This window comes from Henckelia pumila, chromosome 4 (assembly GCF_033568475.1).
Source record: "Henckelia pumila isolate YLH828 chromosome 4, ASM3356847v2, whole genome shotgun sequence".
In the NCBI taxonomy this organism is placed as follows: domain Eukaryota; kingdom Viridiplantae; phylum Streptophyta; class Magnoliopsida; order Lamiales; family Gesneriaceae; genus Henckelia; species Henckelia pumila.
This window is the reverse complement of record NC_133123.1, coordinates 72,558,034-72,571,119: the sequence shown is the minus strand read 5'-3', so window position 1 is coordinate 72,571,119 and position 13,086 is coordinate 72,558,034. Positions and strand designations below refer to the sequence as shown.

Below are 13,086 nucleotides of genomic sequence, written 5' to 3'. Positions count from 1 at the left end.
GCACTTGGAAAATTTAAGATTATCGATTTTTCCCATTCCACTCTTCCCCTTGGACAGTGTTGAATTCTAGCATCTGAAATTGGGATGAAATCTTCTACAATATATTTTAGCATTGATGTCATGGGATATATCCCGAGATATCGTCTGATGATATCTCGGCATATATTTATTTTTTCGCATAAACTTATATCGGGATTTGTGATAACAGGCAGATTATTGGTGGTAATTTACGTCTAGTAATTATTATTGGATATGAGTCTCGCAAATATTCATTATCCACACTCGGGCTTAGACTTGTCAATATTATTAGATCATGTGCCACATCTCATCAGATCATGGGTCTTGCCCTCTTAGTCATGAACTGACATAAAAGGATACACGTCTTCCACGATCTAAATCACACGGAAGTTTTATATACTGTTTCTGCCTGATTACACAAACAACGTGGGAATGAAGTTTCTGCACTTTCTTTCTCATGATGTTTCCCATGTTTTCCTCCATCTTTTTCTCCCATGTTTTCTTTGTTTGACTTAGGCATCAGAGGGATCACGTAATCCTGGTGCCCCCTAACCGGATTTTCATGATTTTCAGGCAAAAAAGGTGGAGAAATTCATGAGCAGACGACGAAGGAAATTTTGGGATTGCATCAAGCATCAATAAGTTTATCGTCAACGAAAATTTAGTACGTGTATTTTATTATTAATAGTTTAAAAAAAGTAACTTATTTATTAGGAATATCATCGAGAATGATATAAAAATGTTGCATAAGATTTGCAACCTCATGTGATCACTCGAGTGTAAGTGGAGAAATATATTGAATTGAATGTTTTTTGACCAACACACGTGTACCATCATAATGTCATTACTAAAAAAATGCGTTCATTCAGCCATCTTTTGGCTGATCGGATTGTGACCATTTTGCCCTATCAAATTGGGTTCTTTTATTTATTATTTATTTTTATTTCTTGAGAATCCATCAGTATATGGGTAATATATTGTAAATAAATTTGTTGGACTTTGAGATTACTATTAGGCTTTTACATAATAAATGGAAATTGGACTTAACATATGGAAGTCATGTGAGAATATTCCACATTGAATACAAAAGAGAAAATGGGTGAGATTATATAATGTTATACTTTATGATGGTGTAAGAGCAAATCAAGAGCCCGATTTGCACTAAAAAATGCTTGATTTATGTGCAAGCATACGAGCGCGACCTGGGTGCCAGGTCGTCGAATGTCGGATCGATCAAGGCAAAAATTGTCTTTTGGATTGTTACCTTCCACCCTGACTGTTGGTGCTTCTGTTGGCCAAACTTTTGGGTTCACGTTTTTTCAAGTTTAGCATTTTGGCTAACAATCTTAAAACAGGTCCGTTGTACTCATTACGTGAATTGTTTCAGAAATGGCTTCTGCTTCAAGTGAAACTACTCTCGTTTCCCCTTATGTCAATGTTCCACCTCGTGTCGGTCCTCCTTTTGCCCATGTGGTGCTGCAATTCGCGTGCCTAACAGTCATGGAGAAAGCCAGAGAAGTTCATTGGTGTGAACTTCAAGAGCTGGCAGCAGAAAATGCTCTTCTACTTGACGACACTGAACCTGGCCAGATTCCTCTTCGAGCTCCTAAGCTCAAGGAGAGTGAGGGAGATGTTGAATCCGTCAGTGCTTTGGAGGCATGTAATCATTCTTATTTCCTATGCCGAAATTATGTATTGAATGGATTGGCAGATTCGCTCTACAATGTGTTATGCGAAAAGAAAACGTCCAAGGAGCTTTGTGAATCCCTTAACAGAAAGTACAAAACCAAGGATGCGGGGGCCAAAGAAGTTTTTTGTAGGCCGTTTTCTAGATTTTAAGATGGTGTATTCCAAGCCAGTTATCAGCCAATTTCAAGAGATCCAAGTGATTCTCCACGAGATTCATGCTGAGGAGATGGCGTTGAGTGAATCCTTCCAAGTGGCTATCATTGTTGAGAACTACCACCAGCATGGAAGGATTTCAAAAACTACTTGAAACACAAGCGCAAGGAGATGAATGTTGAAGAGCTCATTGTTCGACTTCGTATCGAGGAAGACAACAAGAATTCTAAAAGGCGACTGTTTTCCCAATTACTGGTAAAGCAAATGTTGTTGATCATTTCCAGAGCTCGAAAAAGAAAAACTTAAATCCTTCCAACAAAAGGATGAAATGGGACCGAAAGGAGGCATTTCGAAGAAGAAATTCTCTGAGAAATACTACAACTTTGATGGTACTGGTCACAAGGCCTCAGAGTTCAAGAATCCAAAGAAAAACCGAGAGGTGAACATGGTGGAGAACATATCTCAAGACGTTTCAAACATGATCCACTGTGTTGTCATTTTTTAAATGAATCTGGTTGGATCAAATTCAAGAGAGTGGTTAATCGACACTGGTGCCACCCGTCATGTTTGCTATGAAAAAGAAATGATTGCAACTCTAGATGAATCAGAGAATGGTGAAAATTTTTTTATGGGGAATTCTGCTACCTCATATATCAAGGGACAAGTGAAAGTGATCTTGAAGAAGACTTCTGGGAAAGAGCTGAATCTCAACAATGTGTTGTATGTGCCAGAGGTTCGAAAGAATCTGGTGTCCGGTTCTCTTTTAAACAAGCATGGTTTCCGCATTGACTTCGAGTCAGATAAGGTTGTTATGTCTAAGAATTGAATGTTTGTTGACAAAATGTTATGTAAGAAATGGTCTGTTCAAACTTAATGTAATGGATATTAAGCTCATTATTAATAAAATGAAATCTTCTGTTTACTTGCTTGAGTCTTCCAATTTATGGCATGGTAGACTAGAACAAGTTAATTATGATACGATTCATAGATTCATTAACTTAAAAAGCATTCCTACATTCCAAATCAATAAATAACAAAAATGCAAAACTTGTGTAATTGTGTTGAGGAAAAACTAACAAGATCATCTTTTCAAACAGTTGAAATAAATGGTGAACCTCTTGATATAATTCACTTTGATATATGTGATTTAAAATGAGTACAAACATGGGGTGGAAACAAATATTTCATTACTTTTGTGGACGATAGCACAAAATATTGATATGTGTATCTTTTTAAAAGTAAAGATGAAGCTATTGAAAAGTTTGTCCACGACAAAAGTAAAGTTGAAAACTGTTAGAACCTAATGGGGGGGGGGGGGGGGGGGGGGGGAATTATCTTCTATTGACAACTTCAACAATTTAAAATGATTTTGCAAAAACACAAGCGAAAGACTTAGGACAGTCAAGTATAAATGAAGTAAGTAAATAAAGTAAATGATGAAAATTAAATAAAGCAATAAATAAGAGAGGATAGGTTTATGAAAGTTCGACGATAAATCATCTACGTCTTTCCTTATTGGTTAAGGTCGATTAATCAAGGTATCACTAGCACTTCGTCTTGACCTTGATGGCTCCAAGTTAACCGATACAACAACACGATCACCGCGTCTCTTGGCCTTAGAGCTCCAAGGATAGCCTCACAACAACTCAAAACACTTGGACTTAAGGGCTCCAAGGATAGCCTCACAACAACTCGATAACTCGGCTTCACACTCGAATATACACAACTACGATTTTCAAGCAAGCCTCACAACAACTCGATAACTCGGCTTCACACTCGAGTATACACAACTATGATTTTATGTGCCAGAGGTTCGAAAGAATCTGGTGTCCGGTTCTCTTTTAAACAAGCATGGTTTCCGCATTGACTTCGAGTCAGATAAGGTTGTTATGTCTAAGAATTGAATGTTTGTTGACAAAATGTTATGTAAGCAATGGTCTGTTCAAACTTAATGTAATGGATATTAAACCCATTATTAATAAAATGAAATCTTCTGTTTACTTGCTTGAGTCTTCCAATTTATGGCATGGTAGACTAGAACAAGTTAATTATGACACGATTCATAGATTCATTAACTTAAAAAGCATTCCTACATTCCAAATCAATAAATAACAAAAATGTGAAACTTGTGTAATTGTGTTGAGAAAAAACTAACAAGATCATCTTTTCAAACAGTTGAAATAAATGGTGAACCTCTTGATATAATTCACTTTGATATATGTGATTTAAAATGAGTACAAACATGGGGTGGAAACAAATATTTCATTACTTTTGTGGACGATAGCACAAAATATTGATATGTGTATCTTTTTAAAAGTAAAGATGAAACTATTAAAAAGTTTGTCCACGACAAAAGTAAAGTTGAAAACTGTTAGAACCTAATGGGGGGGAATTATCTTCTATTGACAACTTTAGCAATTTAAAATGATTTTGCAAAAACACAAGCGAAAGACTTAGGGCAGTCAAGTATAAATGAAGTAAGTAAATAAAGTAAATGATGAAAATTAAATAAAGCAATAAATAAGAGAGGATAGGTTTATGGAAGTTCGACGATAAATCATCTACGTCTTTCCTTATTGGTTAAGGTCGATTAATCAAGGTATCACTAGCACTTCGTCTTGACCTTGATGGCTCCAAGTTAACCGATACAACAACACGATCACCGCGTCTCTTGGCCTTAGAGCTCCAAGGATAGCCTCACAACAACTCAAAACACTTGGCCTTAAGGTCTCCAAGGATAGCCTCACAACAACTCGATAACTCGGCTTCACACTCGAATATACACAACTACGATTTTCAAGCAAGCCTCACAACAACTCGATAACTCGGCTTCACACTCGAGTATACACAACTATGATTTTCAAGCACTTATACAACTTGATACACAAATATATTTTGAGAGACTTGAAATATGCTTAGAATGCTTGAAGAACCGCTCAATTGATGCTTGAAAGAATGAGAGAATCGTAATGTGAGTTTTGTCTTCAAATGGCCTCGAAAATGCTCTATTTATAATGCTGAATCGAGAGAGATCGGATCGCCCGATCAGGTTTTCGGAGCGTCCGAACTGCTTTAATTCAAATTCAAATATTTTGGCACTGTTCGGAGAGTTTGAACTGAAGATCGGATCGTCCGATCAGCTGCATTAAATTCATTGTCGAGCAAAAGTCTCCGAACAAATTCTTTCATCGTCGTAAAGAGATCGGGTTGTCCTATCATGTCTTCGAATCCTTCGAACACATGGCTTCGTTGCCTCAAAACTTGGTTTCGAAGATTAAAATATTAATTACATAGTTTGGACCGTCCGATCTCCAATCGGATCGTTCGAAATCTGGACTTCGCAGCATCCGAACTAGCATCCAAACATTTTAAAATTGATGGAAAAGCTTCGGACCATCCGAACGTGGCTTCGGACCTTCCGAACTCTGCAACTCAAACACTTTACATATTTTCTTCAATTTTTTGTTATCGGTACTTGCTTCCAATATTTTTATTTAACGAGGAATTTTAATATCTAAAAATTTTCACTTAATATTATTAATAATTAACCTAGTTTTATAATCACCAAAACATAATATTTGAGACTTGTTAATGCATTAAAAACATTAATCTCACAACTCGAGATTTGTATGCGTTTATGGCGTAACAATCTCTCCCTTTTTGATAATCACAAAACTTGGTTAAATAAGAAAAACAAATATGCATTAAAATAAATAGCATAAACATTTAAATAACTCCACTTCAAATAAACAACATATTTTAAATTAAACAATTTAATTAATTTATTATTTAACCAATTTTATTTTCCCCCTTTTTGCGATAATAAAAAAGAATAATAATTAAAAGAGAGAAAATAGAGATAAGACATAAACTAATTTCATTAAACAACTAGAAATTACATTTAACTTTAAAAATTACATCTTAAATGCAAAAATAATAAAATCTAAGAGTCATCTTCATTCCGCGGCGGAGGATGTGACATGTAGTGGTCAAAACGAGTCTCCAAAGAAGCAACACGAGCGGTCAACTCATATAAAGAAGTAGTGACCCGAGAACTCATCTCGATCAAAGTAGCAGTTGACTGGGCATGGTTGCTTGCAATGGTGTTCTCGAGACGGATGAAGTACTCAGAGAAACGATCAAAATAAAACTGTTGAGGAGTAGGAGGAACGTTTGGTGGAAAAGAAGGAAGATCCGCCATATTTATAATAGGCAGAGGAGAATGAGGTGGAGCAGAAGAAGAAGAAGAAGAAGGAATATCTTCACGAGGAGGACCAGAAGGAACGATAAACGAAGTGATAAATTTTTGAACAATTTGAAAATCAAGACAAAGATTTTTTAGAAAGAGACAATCATCTGCGGCATTAGCAGGACGACCAAGAATAGTAGATAAGGCTTCATCACGATCAAAAGTATGATCGTTTTGAGGCCATCGCTGGGAAAATAAGAAACTTAATCCGTTCCTAGGAAGGCCGAACCAATCAGCAAGATCAGCTGAAGAAAAATAAATATGCCGAATTTGAACAACTGTGGCCATATAAATATCATCACTGCCCAGATCGAGTTCAAGGTTGGCAAAAAACTCAAAAAGAAGTGAAGGAAAAATAAGGTCTGGAATAGATGTTAAGAAAAAATAAGCCCGTTGTTGAGCGTTGGTAAGGCCCAACAATAGAATATGAGAGCTAGCAAGATAGTCGATGTCGAGAAGTCGACCGGGAAGGATTGGGTGAGAAGGGTAATCTTTGGGTATAGGATGAGATACGGTGGGTTGGTTTGGGTCACGAGGAGATGCTCAATGCGGGGTCGAGAATTGCGACTCGAACCGCCAACTTCAATATTGCGACGAGGCATTTTAGAGAGGATTTTCGAATATATTAAGAGATAAAGAAGAGAAAGGTGTGAATGATTTCGGGAGATCCGAATCCTATTTATAGGCGAAGGTTCGGACGGTTCGATCCTAGTTACTGAGAGATAAGATTTCTGACTTATCAGATAAAATTTGAAAATATCGGAGGATCCGAAGTCGTTTGGAGCGTTTGATCCCTGACAGCACTTCCGAAACCCTAGAAAATTTAATAAGGTTTGACTGAATTGGATAGGGTTGACAGATCGGAGCTTCCAAAGGGGTTCGGAGCATCCGAATTTTGGGCGGTTGATCCGAAATACGAGACATAATAAATTTTGAATTTAACCGCAGATAAGATGTTTGGACGGTCCGAAGATGTTCGAACGTTCTGATCTGATTTTGGGGGTAAAATTCAAAAAAATTTAACTAAATGGTCAGTATGCAGTTCGGACGATCCGAACTGGGTTCGGTGGATCCGAACTGCTCGTGTTCAAAATTACGAAAATGACCCTCAGCTTTTATAAATTGCATTTAAGTCCTTAACAATTAGTTCATATAAAATGTGAGCTTATAATTTTGAATAAATACAATTAATTTGTATTATCCAATATTAAACTGCTCAAAATTATTATTAAGCTCCCCCTCAATTTGACATTAAATTTATTTTATGTTTAAGTGCTATTACAACTCAATCATTCCAAGTTCACCACGCAAACGAATAAAAATAATTTCATCTAGTGGTTTTGTAAAAATATCAATAAGTTGATTTTTGGTGTCAACATATTGAAGTTCAACTTCATTTCGTTCGATGTGATCACGATTAAAATGATGTCGAATATCAATATGTTTGGTGCGAGAGTGTTGAATCGGATTCTTTATAAGACATATGGAGCTAGTGTTATCACAGAAAACATGAATTTTTGAAAAAAAATACACCATAGTCAAGTAATTGATACTTCATCCAAAGAATTTGTGCACAAGAACTACCGGCAGCCATGTATTCGACTTCGGTAATTGACAACGCAACACAATTTTGTTTCTTTGAAAACCAAGATACTAAACAGTTTTTCAAAGAAACAAGTTCTACTAGTGCTTTTTCTATCCACATTATATCCACAAAAAGTCGGCATCACAGTAAACTTTTAAATCAAGGAAAGAATTTTTGGAGTACCATAAGCCGAGATTTGGAGTATTTGAAAGATATTTGAAAATGCGTTTTAATGCGAATAAATGTGATTCTTTTGGACATGATTGAAATTGTTTACACAGACAAACACTAAACATAATGTCAGGTCTACTAGTAGTTGCATAATAGGGAGCCTATCATGCTACGAAAAATGATCGTTGATCTACAGTTTTACCATTCTTATCCTTGTTGAGTTTGACCGATGTTCTCATTGGTGTAGATGATGCTTTTGAGTTCTCCATCCCAAACTTCTTGAGAATCTCTTTAATGTATTTTCCTTGGTTGTAAAGAACCCATATTTGCATTGCTTGATTTTCAATCCGAGGAAATAATTAAGTTCTTCCATCATGCTCATCTCAAAGTGGTTCTGTATAAGCTTGGATAATTATTGGCAAAGATTTTCATTAGTAGAACCAAAAATTATATCGTCCACATAAATTTGCATAATCAATAACTCATCATTTTTAGTCAAGGTAAACAAAGTAATATAAAAAACACCTCTAGAAAAACCACTAGAGATAAGAAAAGAAGAAAGTTTTCCATACCAAGTTCGAGGAGCTTGTTTCAATCCATACAAGGTTTTATCAAGTTTGTAAACATGATCGGGAAAATGGGAATTGACAAAGCCAGATGGTTGATCAACATAAAATTCTTCTTTCAAATCACCATTCAAGAATGCACTTTTAACTTCCATTTGAAATAATATAAAACTTCTAAAACAAACAAAAACAAGTATCATGCGAATGGATTCTAGTCTAGCAACAGGCGCATAAGTCTCATTATAATATATGTCTTCTTCTTGACTATATCCTTTAGCTACAAGTATAGCTTTATTTCTAGTGATAGTACCATGCTCATCAAGTTTATTTCTAAACACCCATTTAGTACTATCATCAGGTCTAGGAACAAGATACCATACATTATTTCTCTTGAATTCATTCAACTCATCTTGCATAGAAATAATCCATTAATCATATAATAATGCATCATCTATAGATTTAGGTTCAACATGAGAAACAAATGCAAGATATTTACATAAATTATTAGGAGATGAACGAGTAGATACTCCCTTTGATGGACTTCCAATGATGAAATCCATAGGATGGTCTTTGTGAAGTGTCCATTCTTTTGGAAGGGATGTGTCCTCACTTGTCATTGTTATCATTTAAGCTCGAGGAGGTCATCTCTTCTTCGAGTAATTCTACATCGTCATTGTTAGTGCAAGAAGGTATAGAAATAGATTCATCAAATACAACATGCATTGATTCTTTCATAAGTAAAGTGCGTTTATTAAAAACTCTATATGTCTTACTTGAAGTAGAATATCCAAGAAAAATACCTTTGTCAGACTTAGCATCAAACTTACCAAGGTTACACTTACCATTATTGTGAATGAAACACTTAGATCCGAATGCTAAAAAATATGAAATGTTATGTTTTCTCCCTCTCCATAACTCGTATGGAGTTTTCTTGAGAATTGGCCTTATTGATACACGATTGATGATGTAACAAGCAGTGCTCATTGATTCAGCCCAAAAATATTTTGGTAGAGAATGCTCAAATAACATGGTCCTCGCAATCTCTACAAGTGTCCTATTTTTTCTCTCAACGACACCGTTTTGTTGAGGAATCCTAGGGCAAGAAAAATTATGACCAATGCCTTTGTCTACACAAAATTTTGTAAAATTTTCATTTTGAAATTCAGTTCTGTGGTCACTACAGATCTGTTTGATAAAAAGAATTTTCTCATTTTCAAATCTTTTGACAAAAGCTTTGAAATAGTCAAAGACATCATTTTTGTGAGCTAGAAACAATGTCCAGGTGAAACGTGAGAAATTATCTACAATGACAAAAGCATAAAACTTTCCTCTTAGACTAGCGTTTCTCGAGGGACCACATAGATCTAGGTGGAGAAGTTCAAGGGGCATAGAAGTGGATACAAAATTTTTTTTTTAAAAAGATTCTTTTGTGTGTTTGTCAAGCTAATACGCATCACAAACAGAATCTAATTTTAAATTCAGCTTTGGCATACCAACAACTAGATCAAGTTTTAAAAAAAAATTCAATGGTACTAGGACCAACATGACCTAAACGTTTATGCCAAAGAATATTGTCATCAACATTCAAGGATACAAGACTTTTGATTTTTGAAAAAAATAAAATATTTAAAGAAACCTTATAAATATTTTCACTTCTACACCCTTTGAAATTTATGGATTTGTCAGACATGAGTGATACGGTGCAGTGTTGTGAAGTGAATTTGTCTTCATAACCTCTATCGCATAATTGATTTATACTTATTAGGTTATGCTTCAGTCATTTCACAAAAAAACATCATCAGTCATTGTAGAGTTAGATATACCTAATGATCTGATGCCCTCAATGATTCCTTTACTGTTGTCTCCAAAGGTGATCGTCCTTTTTTCTTTTGGTTTGATTGATTGGAGCAGCTCCTTGTTTTCCGTCATGTGTCTAGAGCAACCACTATCAAGATACCATATGTTTGGTGGCATTTTTTTTTCTGTCCCTGCTATAAAAATTTTTGGTACCCTTTAGTTCTTTGGGTCCATCATTGTTAGGGATATAACAATAGTCACTTGGTAACATAATCAACACTTTCTAAGAGTTCTCCCAGGAAAGGTAGGTAGGGTTAAGGCCTCTTTAAAAACCTATCTCCTTAGACAAAGCAACGTTCATCAGGGAGACCAGTCGCATGTCAAGGCATTTAAACTGGTCTGTGAAGAACTCCCTTAAATCATGTTTTCATAATATCACCTCATGATTATTGAGAAATATTTGGTCTCCATTTCATATAACTATTTTCATTATACTGATGTCTTAATGATCTACACTTAAGTCTAATATGACCAGTTTTACAACAATAAGTACAGATAGGGGGTAACCTCATTTTTGCTTTAGCAATAAGACTAGTGAAATCTATTGATTTATACCATACTCTATTTCTCCTTTATCAAAGCTACATTTTTGCATGCTTAGAAGATTATTTAATTTATTGCTACTAACATTGAATTTATCAAATGATTTTTCTAAGTGAGCTATATCATCTCTTAATCTTAAGTTTCCATGCTTCTTAGATTCTAATTCATTTTTCAAACTTCTATTTTCCTTTCTAAGTGATTTAGTCATGTCAAACATAAGTTTATAGGCATGTATTAAATCATCATAAGAAGGTACCTCGTCATCATCGTCAGAGACGATTTCATCATCCTTGGCCATGAGACAGATATTGGCTTCATCATCGTCATCGTCACTATCGCTCCATGTTTCTATGAGTGCCTTCTTTTTCCCCTTTTCAACTTTCTTCTTGAAAGGGCATTTATTTGCAAAGTGCCCCTGTTGTTGGCAGTTGTAGCAATTGTCACTTCCTTTTTCGGCTTCTTCCCTTTTTTGAATTTATTCCCTCGTATGAATTTTTTTAATTTCCTTGCAAAGAGTGTCATGTCATCATCAACATCTTCTTCAACTTGTTTTGATAAGGCTATCCCGTTTTATTTGATCTTTTCATCCTCCTTATTTATCTCCTTTCTTGTGGATAACTCTAGTTCATGGGTTTTTAGGATTCCATGAAGTTGATCAAGATCATAGGAGGCAGTTTCACCTTTTTTAGATTCAATGATCGTCGTTCTCTTTGCATCCCACTCTTTGGGTAGTGCTCGAAGTGCTCTTCTCCATACTTTCTTGGTTGGATAGTTTTCACCAATTTGGGTAAGCTCATTGATGATTTGAGTAAGCCTTCAGAACATGGTATAAATATCTTCTTTGGCATCCATCTCGAAGGTCTCATATTTTAGTTGTAGAAGATCAATCTTTGTCTCCTTCACTTGATTTGTTCCCTCGTGGCAAATCTTCAATTTTTCCCAAATCTTTTTTGCGGAGGAGCACATAGAGATCCGGTTGTACTCGTTCATATCTCGATAACAATGCAAAATATTCATAGATTTAACATTTTGAGAAATTACTTGCATATTCTCTTTTGGAAAGTCGTCCATTCCTTTTGGAACTTCGATATCATCCACTATTTTCATAGGGAGGGACATTTCACCGTCACTTTCCAAAAGTCATAATCTACGGATTGATATATAGAGACATTCTATTTTTCTAATACCCGTAATTTATGTCGTTGAAAAGAGGAGGAAGATTGGTTGATTGCCCTTGAGCAAAATCACTCGTTAGATTTGCCATAGAGCATTTTCAAAAATATTTTCAAAATGCGGCTCTGATACCACTTGTTAGAACCTAATGGGGAGGGGAATTAGGTTCTATTGGCAACTTTAGCAATTTAAAATGATTTTGCAAAAACGCAAGCGGAAGACTTAGGGCAGTCAAGTATAAATGCAGTAAGTAAATAAAGTAAATGATGAAAAGTAAATAAAGCGATAAATAAGAGAGAATATGTTTATGGAAGTTCGACGATAAATCATCTACGTCTCCTCTTATTGGTTAAGGTCGATTAATCAAGGTATCACTAGCACTTCGTCTTGACCTTGATGGCTCCAAGTTAGCCGATACAACAACAACATGATCACCGCGTCTCTTGACCTTAAGGGCTCCAAGGATAGCCTCATAAAAAATCGAAACATTTGGCCTTAAGGGCTCCAAGGATAGCCTCACAAAAACTCGATAACTCGGCTTCACACTCGAGTATACACAACTACGATTTTCAAGCACTTATACAACTCGATACACAAATATATTTTGAGAGACTTGAAATAGTCTTAGAATGCTTGAAGAATCATTCAAATGATGCTTGAAAGAATGAGAGAATCGAAATGTGAGTTTTGTCTTCAAATGACCTCGGAAATGCTCTATTTATAATGTTGAATCGAGAGAGATCGGATCGCCCAATCTGGTCTTCAGTGCGTCCGAACTTCTTTAATTCAAATTCAAATATTTTGGCACTGTTCGGAGCATCCGAACTGAAGATCAGATCGTCCGATTGGCTGCATTAAATTCATTGTCGAGCAAAAGTCTCCGGACAAATTCTGTCATTGCCGTAAAGAGATCGGATCGTCCGATCAGGTCTTCGGATCCTCCGAACACATGGCTTTGTTGCCTCCGAACTTGGTTCCGAAGATTAAAATATTGATTACATAGTTCGGACCGTCCGATCTCCTATCGGATCGTTCGAACTATGGACTTCGCAGCATCCGAACTAGCATCCGAACATTTTAAA

At 35.8% G+C, this 13,086-nt stretch overlaps 1 long non-coding RNA gene across 2 annotated transcripts in view; it reads left to right on the top strand.

Moving 5' to 3' along the window:
- The window catches only part of LOC140859799 (uncharacterized), a 94,394-nt gene that overhangs the window by 34,677 nt on the left and 46,631 nt on the right, over positions 1–13,086 (top strand). The window lies entirely within an intron of this gene.